Source organism: Bubalus bubalis, chromosome 15, assembly GCF_019923935.1.
Source record: "Bubalus bubalis isolate 160015118507 breed Murrah chromosome 15, NDDB_SH_1, whole genome shotgun sequence".
NCBI classification, from domain to species: Eukaryota; Metazoa; Chordata; class Mammalia; order Artiodactyla; family Bovidae; genus Bubalus; species Bubalus bubalis.
Window position 1 is genome coordinate 69,094,617 of NC_059171.1, and position 17,033 is coordinate 69,111,649.

A 17,033-nucleotide genomic window follows, 5' to 3' on the forward strand; every position below is an offset into this window, starting at 1 on the left:
ATGACCTTGGGCAAGTTCTTAATCTCTCTTAAGCCTCAGTTTACTCATCTACAAATTGAAAATAATATTATTACCTCTAGCTTTAGGTTGTAGTGAGGATTATGTGAAATGAAAACTGTGGATTGTTTAGATCACACTAAGTGCTCAGAGCTAATTGTTAACTTTAAGCCCAATAATAGTAATAATTGAACCTACACCCCCTGCCTTGGAAGCATGGAGTCTTAACCATTGCACCATCAGAAAAGTACAACTATTGTTATTCTTTATATTTTATATTACCTTAGCTCCTCTAATCTTCCCAAATTAGAAAGGAGCCATTATTATTTCCATTTTGCAGACAAGGAAATTGAGGCTCAGATCTGTTTCATTACTTCTTCGACTTAAAAACTGATGGAGATAGATAGGAGCTGTTTGCATGTAAAGGTTTTAGAGTTGCTTAGAGTTACAGGATGAACCTGGAAAGTAACTCTGGGTGCTGTCAACACCAAATTTGGAATTTAACACTCGCAGGTCTAGGATGGAATGTCCATCATCTAACACAACACTCAGTTCATTGCAGGAATACAAGAATTGCTTCTTTTCTGAACAGCTTTTTGAATAATAATTGACATAAAAACTGTGCATATTAATTGTGTACAATTTGATGAGTCTGAATATCTGCAAACTCTCATGATACCATCACCACAATCAAAGTAGAAGGCATATCAACACTTCCTAGTTTCTTTATGTCCCTTTGTTGTTGTTATTCTTATTTTGTGGTAACAACACTTGATACAGGGTCTATTCTCAATAAATTTTAAAGCACACAATACCATATTGTTAACTACAGGCACTGATTTTATAGCAGATCTTTAGATTTTGTTCATTAGCATAACAAGCTTTCAGTTCAGTTCAGTCGCTCCGTCATGTCCAACTCTTTGCCACCCCATGAATTGCAGCACACCAGGCCTCCCTGTCCATCACCAACTCCCGGAGTTCACTCAAACTCACGTCCATTGAGTCAGTGATGCCATCCAGCCATCTCATCTTCTGTCGTCCCCTTCTCATCCTGCCCCCAATCCCTCCCAGCATCAGAGTCTTTTCCAATGAGTCAACTCTTCGCATGAGGTGGCCAAAGTACTGGAGTTTCAGCTTTAGCATCATTCCTTCTAATGAATACCCAGGACTGATCTCCTTTAGGATGGACTGGTTGGACCTTCTTGTAGTCCAAGGGACTCTCAAGAGTCTTCTCCAACACCACGGTGCAAAAGCATCAATTCTTCGGCACTCAGCTTTCTTCACAGTCCAACTCTCACATCCATACATGACCACTGGAAAAACCATAGCCTTGACTAGACGGATCTTTGTTGGCAAAGTAATGTCTCTGCTTTTCAATATGCTATCTAGGTTGGTCATAACTTTGCTTCCAAGGAGCAAGTGTCTTTTAATTTCATGGCTGCAGTCACCATCTTCAGTGATTTTGGAGCCCCAAAAAATAAAGTCTGACACTGTTTCCACTGTTTCCCCCTCTATTTCCCGTGAAGTGAGTCACTGAATAACAACTTGCCATCTCCACCATCCCCCAGTCCCTGGTAACCTCTACTGTATTCTCGGCTTCTGTGAGTTTGACTACTATAGGTATCTCATATAAGTGGAATCAGGAGGTATTTGTCTATCTGTGACTGGCTGATTTCACTTAGCATAATGTCCTCCGATTTATCCACATTGTTGCAAATGGCAGAATTTCCTTTGATTTTAAAGCTGAATAATGTTCCATTGTACATAGCATAGACTACATTTTCTTTATCTACCCATCTGTCATGGACACTTGGTTTGTTTTCACATCTCTGTTATTATGAATAATGCTGCAATGAATCTGGGAGTGCAGATACAAATGAAGGCTGCAATACAGAAGTAAAAACAACGGGTAAATGTAGAGTCATACTCGGGAGACAAACTAACCCATTTTAAACTAAGGAGACAATTACATTCACATCAGCTACTCCTGCCTAGAGCTGTCTGTTGGTCTCTTAAAAGAAAAATATTGCCTGGGCACTGAGATTGCTTCATCTTGGGGGCTTTGGAGCCAAAACAGATCTGAGCTTAAATCTCAGATTTGGTCATGGTTAACATATTAAATCTTTGTTATCCTAATAAATACCTGTCCCCTAAGTATAAAAAGACATAGGTAACCCAACTACTCCAGTCTTGTACTTGAGACTGTATGGGATTCTGAGTCATATAAAAAAAGATTTACTCATCAAGGAATCCGAGACAGTTTCCTGTTAATGCAAGTTAATTTTCAAGACAGGTGTTGTAGGATTCACTTTATTTTCAGGGAAAGACTTGTAAATGGAGGAAAAAATGTCTTTTCTAACCAAGAGGGGGCTAGTACATTTTGCATCTCTTATTCAATCATTCCATTCATTTCAATCAAATCACCACATTTTATCCTCTTACAAAAACATTCAACTTATCTATGCAGAACAGGTTCTAATATGAGCCATCCTGTCACATAAGGGAGATACCATAAGTATTATATAAACTTCCATTTCTGCAAATGTTTCATGGGGATTCTCATGTTACCTACTCCTTAGAGATGGAGAAGATTTGCATTGCCTTCATACACCCCCCAAACTCAGCATGATTTGTTCAAAATTTTACTAGTCAGCATCAGAATAAAAAAATGGTACATCATGCACAATGATAAACTACCCCATGTGGTTTGGATAAATTAAATACTTTAAGCTTTCAGTCTCCCTAATGATTTGGAAATGAAACAGCCATGATTTATGACTCTAGCTGATAGGCTAGATCTGAAGTTTACACTTTGAAAAATGCCGTATTTAAATTCTCCTATAAATAAAAAATCATATTGCTCTAAAAATCCAGCCTAATATATGTATGCAATAAATTAGACATCCTCATATTGGGTGGGGAAATCTTCAAGACTGATGGCTTTCTTCCTTGCAAAAATGCACTGAGGGAACCAAACCTAAGTCTGTGTCTTTTGCTGCCATTTAATCAACAGTGATTGTTCCTTTCTGTCCAATCATTCATTTTCCCATCTCAGTGACCACTGTCAGAGCCACCTGCATCAAGCTGTAAGAGGAACCTGATGTGGTTTTTCTAAAGCCGAGATCAAACTACTTTTAATCAGGCAGTTTCCAAGATCTTGATATGAGTACTATTCTGGGTTCCTTGTGTTTTTTGTTTGTATGTACAAATGACACAATTGCTCCTGGGCTTGGCTTTGCTTTCCAAAAAATAAAAGAAGAGAAGCAGGTAAGAAAAAAGATGCAACTTGGAGAAAAGCACTTGGAGAGGAGTCAGTTGCCTGGGCATCCATTTGACATTCCTGCCTTGTCACTTTGTGCTAATTTCTTGCCCTCTCTGGGATCTTTATGTTGAAGGGATTGGCCTATTTTACTCCTAAATCCCCTTCTTTCACTGCCAATTATAGCCCAATGTTTAGAGTGGAGCCAAGTAAATTCACATCCTTTGGCAAATTATTTATTCTCCCTTAGTCCCAATTCTTCCAGGTATAATTTGGAGATAATTATTCCTACTACACAGTATTGTCAGGAAGACTGGACAAGGTAATATATACAAAGAACTTACCACAATTCTGGGCATGAGTAAGTACCCAGTAAAAAGTAGCTAGCTTCATTAATTTTATAATTACAGCTAACAATATTTTCATTATTCCTCTAGATAATAACCTGCCATTAAAGGAAAAAGAAAAAGCTATGACCAACATACAAAATATATTAAAAAGCAAAGACATTACTTTGCTGACAAAGGTTCATCTAGTCAAAGCTATGGTTTTTGCAGTAGTCATGTATGGATGTGAGAGTTGGGCTATAAAGAAAGCTGAGCACTGAAGAATTGATGCTTTTGAACTGTGGTGTTGGAGAAGACTCTTGAGAGTCCCTTGGACTGCAAGGAGATCCAACCAGTCAATTCTAAAGAAAATCAATCCTGAATATTCATTGGAAGGACTGATGCTGAACTTGAAACTCCAATATTTTGGCCACCTGATGTGAAGAACCAACTCATTGGAAAAGACCCTGATGCTGGGAAAGATTGAAGGCAGGAGGAGAAGGGGATGACAGAGGATGAAATGGTTGGATGGCATCACCAACTTGATGGATGTGAGTTTTAGCAAGCTCCAGGAGTTGGTGATGGACAGGGAAGCCTGGCATGCTACTGTCCATGGGGTCGCAAAAAGTAGGACACGACTGAGTGACTGAACTGAACTGAAAGGAAAAAGTGAATATCACAACTTTCAGGAAGGAGGGGACATCAAAGAAAGATCCTCCTCTTGTACCTGTGTCATACGTATGCATCCAAGCCAGAAAGTGTTAAAAGAAATTAAGACATTTACTGAGTCTTCATGACCATCAAGACTGACTGGAGGGACTTTCCTGGTGGTCCAGTGTTAAAGAATCTGCCTTGCAGTGCAGGGGACATGGTTCGATCCCAGGTTGGAGAACTAAGATCCTACATGCTGCAGGGCAACTAAGCCAGGGCAACCACGGCTACTGAGACCCTGTGTCACAACTAAGACCCAAACCTGCCTCAGCCAAATAAATATATTTTTTAAAAAAAGATTCACTGGAAATTACCTAAGACCCCCTCAGTGCATCTGTTCTCAGTCACTCAGTCATGTCCAACTATTTTTGACTTCAAGGGCTATAGCCCACCAGGACCCTCTGTCCATGGAATTATCCTGGCAAGAAGACTGGTTGCTGCTGCTACTGCTGCTGCTGCTAAGTCCCTTCAGTCATGTCTGACTCTGTGCAACCCCAGAGACAGCAGCCCACCAGGCTCCCCCATCCCTGGGATTCTCCAGGCAAGAATACTGGAGTGGGTTGTCATTTCCTTCTCCAATGCATGAAAGTGAAAAGTGAAAGGGAAGACGCTCAGTCCTGTCCGACTCCAGGCTCCTCCGTCCATGGGATTTTCCAGGCAAGAGTACTGGAGTGGGTTGCCATTGCCTTCTCCGAAGAAGACTGGAGTGGTTGCCAATTCATCCTCCAGGGGATCTTCCCAACCCAGAGACTGGAGCCGCGTCTCCTGTGGCTCCTGCATTGGCAGGTGGATTCTTTACTGCTGAGCCTTCTGGGAAGCCCTCACAGACCTGGACTCAAATTTCATCTCTGCTACTCACCAGGTTTCGAGGTTGGGCAAGTCATATAACCTCTCTGAGCACAGATATGCTCAAAATGCTACAAAAAGAAGTGGCAATCCCTACTTTATACGGCTGTAGTCAGCATTAAGTAAAACCGTGCCTTGTTGCTGCTGCTGTTGTTTAGTCACCAAGTCCTGTCGGACTCTTTGCAACCACATGGACTGTAGCCCCTACAAAGAACTCTTTATCCATCTCATAATAATTGCTCAAAAATAAAGGTTGCTATTATTATTGCTCTTGTTGTTATTACTGATTTTTCAGCATGACTTCCCTGACCCTGCTAAACCCCAAGCCTATCTGTTCTCAATGCTTTCGGATATCCTCAAGGATCCCCTCACTTCTTGCTTTTACATCACTTGCCCTCCTTCTATTTCCTTAGTTCTATTTGCTTGGTTTTTACAGAAATCCTTCACTTTCTGAGAAGGGCTCTTGTCGCATTTATGATTCATGAGGCCCTGAGTATACAGATGGCATTATATAAATGTTTAATAATCACCATATGGTTCCCCTGGAAATTCTGTCACTCAATGAGGAATACAGACCGAAATAGATAAAAAGCAGATCTCCATTCTCCTGTTCCCTCCATCACCATGTTTTCCATGAAGCAGAGGGACCCAGAGCAGACCAGCCTGGTAGGTGTTTAGAGACCACTGAATTTAGGAGGGTCATAAAAAATAAATGCCTCCTATCTCATTGGAAAAGACTCTGATGCTGGGAGAGATTGGGGGCAGGAGGAGAAGGGGACGACAGAGGATGAGATGGCTGGATGGCATCACTGACCCGATGGACGTGAGTCTGAGTGAACTCTGGGAGTTGGTGATGGACAGGGAGGCCTGGCGTGCTGCGATTCATGGGGTCGCAAAGAGTCAGACATGACTGAGTGACTGAACTGAACTGAACTGATACTGGATATTACGCTCTTTTGTGTCCAAAACAGCTCAGTTGCTCCTGTAATATCTCAGTGTCTGTTTTAATTATTCTATTATGTGGCATTGTTTTAAGTGGCTGAGAAACCATGGAATTTTCAGTTGGGTCCACATCCATCGTGGTCTCGTTTCTCATGGCTGTTCCCTTAACGGGCCTTGTGGCAGCCACTTATTTGTGAGGTTCTGCACTTGTGGATGGAGAAGGCAATGGCACCCCACTCCAGTACTCTTGCCTGGAGAATCCCATGGATGGAGGAGCCTGGTAGGCTGTAGTCTATGGGGTCGCTAAGATTCCGACACAACTGAGTGACTTCCCTTTCACTTTCATTCACTGGAGAAGGAAATGGCAACCCACTCCAGTGTTCTTGCCCAGAGAATCCCAAGGACGGGGGAGCCTGGTAGGCTTCCATCTCTGGGGTCACACAGAGTCGGACACGACTGAAGCGACTTAGCAGCAGCAGCAGCAGCAGCACTTGTGGATGGAGTTGCATAGTAATGGGGAGAGATGGCATGTTTGACAAATGGAAATCATGATTGTCTGGCCTCCTGACAGTTGTTGATGTGTTCTCCTGACCTGTAAATGTTGCAGCTGACTGATTACAGTAATTGATTGAGAAAACATTTGTCAATAGCTTTCTAATGAAAAAGAGAGGTGAGGAGGAGAGATTGCTGGAGCTCCTAGAAGCTAGATTTTGCTTAACAGAAGGAGCACTGAACCCTATTACAGACAACACTGAACTCCATATGCCCATGTATAAAATAGAAATAAAATTCATCTGGTCATCATTTGTGGAGCACCTACTGTGTAAGATCAGAGATCAGAAACTGGTGATTTACAAGTGGAATAGGGCCATCAGCATTTGTCTGGGGGTCCTGCTTAGTTAATCTGTACTGTCCTTTTGTTACAATTGAGGCAATTTGCCAATATTTAAAATCAGAATATTGCACATTCAAATCTAGATTTCTAGTGTCTCTTGGAAAATATCAGTATTTGGCAGCACTGGGATAATATTTCTGTAGGTCAATATTTATATCAACTTGAGTAGCTGTTGCCTCTTGGACATGGGCCATGTGATTCTGAGTATCCCTTGTCCCTACCATTTCAACAGGGACTTCCCTGGTGGCTTCCATGGTGGTCAGTGGTAAAGAATCCACCTGCCAATGCAGGAGACGGGAGGGGAAGACCCCCTGGAGAAGGAAATGTCACCCACTCCAGTATTCTTGCCTGGGAAATCCCATGGATAGAGGAGCCTGGAGGGCTTAATCCATGGGGTCGCAAAGAGTTGGACAAAACAGAGGGACTGCACATGCACCATTCCATTACTTCATTCATTAGTGATAACTAGCTGGGCCCTATAGGATTTTCAGTTAGAGGTTCCTGATTTAGGTTCTGAAGACACATGAGAAAATATGATCCCAGACCCTGCCTTTAAAATACTCACAGTAGTATAACTGCTTACTGTAGTAAATTTAAATTTCTAGCAAAGAAGGAAGATTAGACATTCTGGCTTATTAAAGATTTTGTATAGTAAGACCATTTGTCATCTGCCATGATGGTTACCATGTGCAAGAAACCATTTTCAATTTCTTTGCAGTCCCCTGTGTCTGGTGGTGGCTGGGATTACAGCTGAAGGGGGACTATGGTACATTTGGGCATGATTTGCAGGTGTGTCACCAGGTACCTGGTGACCTCAAGTGAGTCACTTGCTTTCCTAGAAATCCTATTCCTCTAGCTCCAACAGAGTAAAACATTGGAAAGCGTACCATAAGCTGTATTGCTCTGTATCGTGAACCATAAACTATGGCAAACTGCCTTTATAAATAAAGTTTTATTGGAACACAGCCACATTCTTGTTTCTATGTATTGTCTGTGGCTGTTCTCACATTATGCCAGCAGTGCTGAGTGGCTGCAACAGAAACCACAGAGTACACAAGACCTAAATATGTATGATTTGGCCCTTTAAAACTTTCCAAACCCCTTCTCTATATAAAAATTAGGGATAATAGTAATAATGCACACTATTACTGAACCTGATTTCCTCTCCCTGAAAAGGCATTTCAATACTTGCAGAGTCTATGAGTCATTACAATAACCCCCACTTTTCATCAGATTCCAGATGTGCTGAGAAGTGATATGAAGCTTTCTGCTAAAAAGAGCCACTCTTCTCTTTCTGTGGGAGAATTAACTTCCCAACTTCTCCAAAAGTTTGTGGATGGTACACAGCCATGAATGAAACTTGGTACACAACCATGAATGAAACTTCGTCCCCAGCCCCACTTCTCTCCCTGGAATGACTTATGGGACCCCCTCCATCCCCTGAGACATCAGGGAGTAGGAGTCAAAAGAAATCTTTTGGAAAAGACTTAAGAAGTACTTAACATTATGGTACCTCATTTTCCTCACCTGCACAATGGGAAAATGGTAAGACTCATCTCACAGAGTATTATAAGAATTAAGTGAGACCATGATCGACAAGACAGGGAGCAGAGGGCAGGGTGCAAAAGCCTTAGGTGCACGTAAGTTCTACCAGGTCTGGTGGAATGTGACCGATGTCATTATTTCAGAATCTAAACTCCAGTACAGTGCTCCTCAAACTACAATCACCAGGAACCTGGTTCAGAAAACTCTGGGCTTATAGAAAAGAATGAAGCAATGTCATTTGCAGCAACATGGGTGAACCTAGAGAGTGTCATGTTGAGTGAATTAAATCAGACAGAAAAGGAGAAATAGCCTATAACATCCCTTATGTGCAGAATCTAAAAAGAAATGATACAAATGAACTCATTTACAAAACAGACTTACAGACTTAGAGAAAGAAGTTATGGTTGCCAGCAGGGAAGAATGGGAGTAAGAGATAGGTAGGGAGTTTGGGATGGACTGCTATATTTAAAATAGATAACCAACAATGACCTACTATACAGCAGAGGGAATTCCCACTCAAAGTTATGTGGCAGCCTGGATGTATGGCTTTGCTGTCTACCTGAAATTATCACATTGTTAATCAACTATACTCCAATATGTAAAAAAAAAGTTTTTTTAAAAAAAAGAAAGAAAGAAAACCCTGGGCTTTGTTACGAATACAGACCCCAAGGCCTCACCCCAGGTGTTTTAAAACAGAATTTGATCTTTGGGGACCGTCAAATTCCCCCAAATGGACTCTTTACTTTAACAGGATCCCCAGATGATTTTGTTGAACCCTAAAATTTGAGAACTGCAGCCATAGGGATAGCAGTTGCCTCTTTCTGCATGTTGTGCCACAAAAACTCTGAAAGAGACAGGGAATTTGTGTCCAACACCATGCGTGACAGGCCTGATGAGAGCCGGTGGCATGAATTATGAATCTCCTCTTGTCAGAGAAATCCCTTCAGGCAAGAAAACCCTGTGCGGGCTGTTAATGGAGTCGAGATAAACGGAGAACCTGTGGAGTTCCTCCTCCGGACAGCTGTCTCAGGAGGCCACTCTCAGCTCACTTCCTGCTCCGATGCCCAAGCCTACTCAGCAGCTAATTTAGTCCAGATGGATTCCCACCCACTGCTCATCGCACAGGGGCGTTCTGGTGGGTGTTCCCGGGACAGCTTTGCTTCCTCTCTTATGGGTCCTCTTTTAATGGATGAGGACACATGTAATGAGGACATTTCAACATGCAGAACTCATAGGGCTTAGTCATAAAATCAGTTTTCTTGCTTTTGTGCCTGACTGCTCTCTTAAACCTACTCACAGGGATAATAGAAGTGTGACATGGCTCAGTGGGCAAAGAATTTGCCTGCAGTGCAGGAGATACAGGAAACGCATGTTCGATCCCTGGATCGGGCAGATCCCCTGGAGGATGAAATAGCAACCCACTCCAGTATTCTTGCCTGAAAAATGCTATGGACAGAGGAGCCTGGAGGGCTATAGTCCATGGGGTCACGAAGAGTCAGAGATGACCAAGTGACTAAGCACTCAGGGACTGGGTGAAATTTCAGGTCGTCCCCTGGTCAGATCATTACTATAAGTCTCAAATGGATAATCTCCATTCAGAAACTAAAATATCCAGCTGAATAAATTAATCAAAAGCCTTGTTTCTGTTCAAGGATAAGACGCCCCTCCCACCTGATTCACCCCAGTACCTAAAGCCTATGGTTGGCAAGTAAACATTCTTGGAAAGACTCACTGCTCACCTTCTCATTGGCCACCTTCTCTACTGGCTATTTTTTATTTTTTATCCTCTGTGCCTTTCAGATGAGGGTGGAAGAAGAAAGAACGAGAAGTGAAGGGGATAAGAGAGTCCTCGTTTAGCTGGTACTACTGCAAAATAGCTTTGCTCCCTCTGGGTCCAACAGACAAATCCTACGAACTCTATACTTTCCAGAAAATCAGCTCCTAAGTGGGTCAAATGCCCCAACAGAACCTGTCTACTGCAACTTCAATTACATGAGACACAGGTTCATCCAAACCCCTGGATAGAGCTCTACACTCGTTCCTACTCCACACACACAGACACACACTCGGGTTGCTTCATGGGTAGGTGTTAAAAGAGCTTGAGGCCAGCTCTCCCTCCCGCGTGTCCATATCTGACCCAGAGGACACTCAGGCATCTTTTTTGCCCTGACAAATGGACTGGGTGCAGGAAGGTGGAGTCACTCCCTTTCATTCAGGAGTCTTCTGGAGGGAGTCAGGCATCAACTCACAATATAGCCACAGCTCCCAGAGACGCACATCAAGCTTTCTGAGTGGTCCCATGGAAGACTCCTCTCACTAGGCTTGCACCGAAGGGCAGATCCCCCCAAAACCACTGCTTAAGAGGGACGCACAGGCTTTCAACAGCTCTCTGAAATTATCCTCACATAATTCTCTCTCTCCATTTGCTCCCAGTCATTTGAAGTTCCACTGGAGAGAGAAGGTTTTTAAAATTAATAAAAGTGATTTTCAGCTATTTCTTTTGAAATTCTTCGATATCAATGTCTGACATCTGCTGAATCTTAACCTCATTAGTCAAAACTTCCAACAAATGAATCATTGGTTGTTTCTATCGTCATGATGTCTTTTTCAGGATTATTCTTGGGAAATGCACTTCCCTGAATAAAACATGTAATAAAAGTTATGAAATCACTCCTCTAGAAAAATGATAGAACATTCTAAATACTGAGGTTAGCTTGGACTCCCAGTTTAGGCTCAACCTCAGCAAAATTCTAGAGTGATGCCAACACACGCAGACATCTGGATCATTCCATTTTTTACACTAGGTCACCCCACCGTGGATGCTGTGTTACCTCTAGCTTGCCCTTTGCCATCCTGCAGTGTGACTGCTTCCTGTCTTTCCTTACCAGACTGAGAATTCCTGAGAACACACCTGTATCTTATCTCAAGATCTCCAAATACTAGCAAAGATTCATCACGTAGAAGGCTCTACATGAATATTGTTGTTTAGTTGCTAAGTTGTGTCTGACTCTTTTGTGACCCCATGGACTGTAGCCCACCAGCCTCCTCTGTCCATAAGATTTCCAGGGCAAGAATACTGGAATGGGTTGCCATTTCCTTCTCCAGGGGATCTTCCTGACCCAGGGATCAAATCTGTCTTCTGCATTGGCAGGCAAATTCTTTAGCAATGAGCCACCAGAGAAGCCCTGTTTTGTGGAATAAAAATATCTTTTCTTTCCATACTCACCTTGGAACAGTCCCTTTAGCCACACTGAGGTAGAAATGACTGCTAGCAACTTAAAGGCAGACCTGTGACTCTATCAAAGCATTAAGGGAAAGGTATAGAGTCGATAGTGAAATCAGAGGGGTCAGCCTTTCTTATCCTCTAAAATCATACCATGAGTGGGCACACCAAGAAGGGCCCTCACCTTCTTACATTTTATTGTACACATCCACGTACATCCAGGTGCCCACCCAGAACACATTTATTACATGAGCTAGGCAGCGATCTGTCTAAGGCACAGATTTCTTGCTTGCTGACTGCCTATTCCTTTTTTTCAGAATGCATCCTTAATGCTACTTCTCATGGATCGTTGGGCTGTGCAGAGATGAGACAAAGCAAGTAGGACAAGGGAAGGCTATCGCTCTCCTTTTGTGAAAGTCAGCCACAGACTGGAAGGATTTGACAAAGCTCCAGAAAGTGGCATCGACACCTGTGAAAACAGGTTTTCTTCTCCTGAGAATCACACTGCTTTACCGCACTGTTCACTTGCTCTGCACTTGCAGCATTTTGTTCATCCTCCAAGCAAAGCATTTATCATGCTCTGTTATGAACAGTTCACATGTGCCTGTCCCTTTGAGACTTGGAGCTTTTGGGGTAGAGGAGTTTTGTCTCCTTTGTCTTAGAAAGCTGAGTATTTAAAACACATAATTTTTGTTGGACACTAATGTTTGTTGGATGGATGGATGGATGGATTTAACTCTTGCATATTTGCTTTGTGGCCATTAGAACCACACAGTGTCTCTGGCTTCCCTCAAAACCGGACAGTGATGAAGAAGGATCTGGAAATAATACTATTCTTTATCAACTGCAGCAGCAATATCTCACAATGGCATAATGTTTTGAAATGTACATGTGTTCAAGTGAGTAATTTTTATATTTAATTTCCCTTGATATTAGCATGGGAACTATGTGTCCAAAGCCCACATTCTTTTTACCACAACACTCCTTCACTCATCTATTCATTTATTGTCACTTGGTCTGTTATTCTTTCAGTTAGCATTTAGAGGAAACCTGTGGCTTAACTCCGGGAACAGGAAGTGTCTACAGAAAGGAACAGTGACCTCGAGAGGTCGATGAACCTCCCTAGGAACACAACCATGTGGACCTATGTGTGAAGGACAAATCTCTTTGGAACAAACCAGCTTGAGGGCATCCCAGCACCCCAGGCTGCATACACAGCAACTGATTATTCAAACCTCTTTGTTCTGGGCATAGCAAGGTCCCTGTGACTTCACAGAAGGACATGCTACATAAATGATGCTGTGAGCAGTCCATTCTAGTCTTCTAACCTAAAAGGAAAGCTACATGCGAGTGCACATGCTCCCATTCTAGTCAAAGATGAGGACAGGGGGTCAGGTAGGGTTTTCTTTTGGGGAAGGAGTACCTGGGAGAGACAGAAGGGCAAAGGCAGTCTTAATGGAGAAGCAAGAGTTACCTCTTGGGCACAGTGACAGGAGTGTCTTTGTCTTGCTTGGTCCCCCAAACAACTCACCCTTTGTGATCAAACCTGCTAGCAGCTCCTGCCTGGAGAGTTGGAGGAGCCTGTCATCTCTGCAGACAGAGGGAGGCAGCCAGCGCCCGAGGCAGTGCCGTCACCGGAGGAGAAGAGAACCACCACCTTCCTTCCTCTCACCTCGACAGCCTCCTGTTTCAGGTGTAGCCCTGCCTCGTCAGAGATGCACGTCATCCCACCATTTGGCCTCCGAATATTGACATTCGGGGAATTGTGTGTTCATCTCGCTTTGTCCACTCCGGGATCCTTCGCCCAGCTTGGAGCAGCAGCCGGGTTCCAACCTACATTTTCAGCTTCATCACTTGCCAGGACGTGCAGCTCATGACCCTTTGTTGTAACCACAGCAGGCCCCTTACCTCTGGGCCTTTTCTCATGTAGGTACCTCTGCCTGGGATTCTCTTTGCACTTCGTCCTTTTGGAAAAGTCCTACACAGGTGTCAACTCTGCTAAGAAGACTTCCCACCGTACTGGGGAATAGAGTCATTTTTATAAAATTAAAGAAGAAACCTCGACCCCTTACTTTTATGATTTCATTCCTATTGCACCCATTTTGGGAGCTTAAATCATCTTTACATATGCTTTCTGGTGCCCCTCCTCCAGGATGTCTTCCTGGTGTCCTTGCTCTTTATCCTGGGTCTGAGGCCAGTAGAGCTGCCCTCCTTCATGCTCCCAGTGATGCTCATGCTACTGGCCCAAGGATCATGCTTTGAGAACAACTGGCCTACACTTAGCTCAAGCATGAGCCTCTTCTTGAACTTACAGCACGTGTTGTAAATTAGTTGTTTATAATACCATCTCTCCGACTCAGTCAACAAGGCAATATCAGATAATGAAAAGCATTACAAAGAAAGTAAATCGCAATATGGTAGTTATCTATTGTTTTGTAACAAATTACCCCAAAACTTACTTAAGACAACAGATGTTAGCTCATAGCTTCTGCAGGTCAGGAATCTGGAAAGAGCTTAACTAGATGGTTCTGGCTCACAGCCTCATGCAGTTTCAGACAGCTGGGTCCAGAGCCTCATCAGAAGACTCAACTGGGAGAGGATCCTGTTCCAAGTTCACACATGTGGTTGGCGGCAGATCTTGCTTCCTCACTGGTTGCTGCCAGACTCTTCAGTTGCTCTCTTCTCCACATAGAACCACTCCATTGGATGCATTAATGTCCCCAAAACATGACAGCTGGCTTCCCCTAGAACAAATGATCCAAAAGAGATAGCAATACCCAAGGTAGAAGCCATGGTCATTTACAACCTAACCCTAGAAATGACATAGCATCAAATTTTCCATATGCAATTGGTCACACAGACCAACTCTAGCTCAACTAGCTCAACACATAATGGGACCACAACATGGGTGTGATGACTAGAGGTGATGTCCATTGAATGCTGGCGACAGCACAGGGAAGGGGGTAATCCTGTTTAAGGTGTCTAGAGAAGATCTTTCTGAAGACTTGCTGTGAAAACTGAGACCTAGGTGAAGAAAAGCAGTCAGCTGTGTAAAGACATAGGGGTCAGCTTTTCCAGACAGAGGAAAAGCAAAGACCCTAAGGCAGAAATGAGCTTGATGCATTTGAAGAAAAGAAAGTCAGGTTGTAGCAGAACCTACAAGAAGTCAGAAGGGTAGCCATCACTATTAATATCAACGTCAGTAACATTTTTAGAAATACCTGATGTGCTCAGGGTCTTTTTGGCAGTAAGGAAAATGCATCATCGGAGAAGGCCACCCCACTCCAGTACTCTTGCCTGGAAAATCCCACGGGCAGAGGAGCCTGGTAGGCTGCAGTCCATGGGGTCGCTGAGAGTCAGACATGACTGAGCGACTTCACTTTCACTTTTCACTTTCACGCACTGGAGAAGGAAATGGCAACCCACTCCAGTGTTCTTGCCTGGAGAATCCCAGGGACCGGAAGCCTGGTGGGCTGCTGTCTATGGGGTCACACAGGGTCGGACACGACTGAAGCGACTTAGCAGCAGCAGCAGCAAAATGCATCATTCCTAATTTCAAAGAATGGGTCTTCCTGTTGAAAAACATTCAGTGTTTTTTAATTAGTGGAACAAGAAAGAAAGTTTATATAATTCAGTATCAATACATTCCCATTACCACACCCATCATTTCTTCTTATATAACTTTCCAATTCTTTCTAATCAACCTAACAATGAGAATTTGAGGGGGAAAAAATGTACATTGATTGAATGAAGCTAAATCCATGCTTTATATTCATCAAATTCCATGAGCTAGGACCTTTCCAATATCAGAGAGCACACGACCTAGCATCAAACAAAGCTGGAAGAGACCTTGAAGATCATTCCATCCTTTCTGCTTCAACACTGATTTGATTTAAAAAAAAAAAAAAGGAGGAAACTTAAAACGGTGAGCTCAGAAACCAGTCCTCCATCCACTAATTGAGTCAATCGAGTTAATGAGCACCCATCACTTGCATGGTGCTCAGAGTAGAAGACTGACTAAAATCTAGCCTCTGGATTTCTAAGGCAGCCTGATCTCCATAACCAGAGGTTGCCTTAGGTGTGGGAGGGAGCGAAGGAAGAGGCTGAGAAGCAGCCTCCTGGCTCTCCTTTTCTTTACCAGAGCAGGATGCCTTCATGGATGATGTGTTCCATTTCTAAATACATCTCCTGCTAAAAGAAGTGTGAAAACCACTTCACCCCACCATCCTCTCTTTTCTGATACTATAGCCCAGGAGTCAGCCAACTCCTCCCCAAGGGCCCAGTCGAACCCACCGCCTGCTTTTGTATGATGTGTGAGCCAAGAGTGGTTTTTGCATTTGCAGGTGGCGAAAATTAAAAAAAAAAAAAAAAAATCAAAGGAAAAAGAGTATTCTGTTACACAAGGAAATCAGGTGAAATACAAATCTCAGTCTCCATAAATAAGGTTAGAATGAGACTCATCCTCATTTAAGAATTGCCGGTGGCAAGTATTTGTGCTACAATGGCAGAGTTGAGTGAGCTGTGACAGACCATTTGGCCACAGGCTTAAAATATTTACAGTCTGGCCCCTAGAAAAATGTCTGTTGACCCTGGTATTTCCAAGTGTCTGATATACGCCTTCATCCTTCCTTCACATCCTCCTTTCTCTCTCTATCCCACTTCTTCCCAGCAAAACTTTACTACAGGTTTGTTTTCAGAATACGGTTAACTGGCACATACAGGTTGGTTGTGGATGCTAGTGTATTTTGGTTTGTGACTTGGGGACATTTAATACTGTAGGGTTAGGTTCTTGATTCAAATCACCCAAATACCTATCTGCTCTTCTAAGAGAATCTTGTAGTCAGAGCAGCAGAAGGAGCATCCCATGGCTCCCAAAGGTAGCATGTGCTAGATAATAAACATTGCTCTTTTCCTTTTACTTTAAGCCATGAAAAGCCAGGTTACAGAAGGAGCAGAGCAGAGTACGTAGACAACGTCCCCACCCCACAGCTTACTAGAGTCCCAAACAGCTCGCTAGGTGGGCAGAAGTAAGAGGAGAAGGAGGATTGTTCTCTTTGTTGCAAGAGTGGATCGCTAGGAAGGATTCATTACTAGTGATCATATGGCCTGAAGCCTCAGCCGATGGCTTTTACCTGCATCTGGAGTAAGACAGAAAGATTGCGTTTTAAACGACTTCTCACTGCTAACCAAAGGTATGCAGATTAAGACTATATCAAAGTACAACTTTTATATCTGCTAAAATAACTTTAGAGAAAATTATAAAAGTATAAAGCCCAGTGCTTGTAAGAC

General features: G+C 43.0%; 1 long non-coding RNA gene across 1 annotated transcript; it reads right to left on the reverse strand.

Moving 5' to 3' along the window:
- Positions 1-1,408: 1,408 nt before the first annotated feature.
- On the reverse strand, positions 1,409-15,129 carry LOC123329397. Its single transcript, XR_006544782.2, has 3 exons — positions 14,966-15,129; positions 14,204-14,488; positions 1,409-1,880 (listed from the first exon to the last, which is right to left on the reverse strand). It is a non-coding gene; the product is annotated as an uncharacterized LOC123329397 (long non-coding RNA).
- Positions 15,130-17,033: the final 1,904 nt, after the last annotated feature.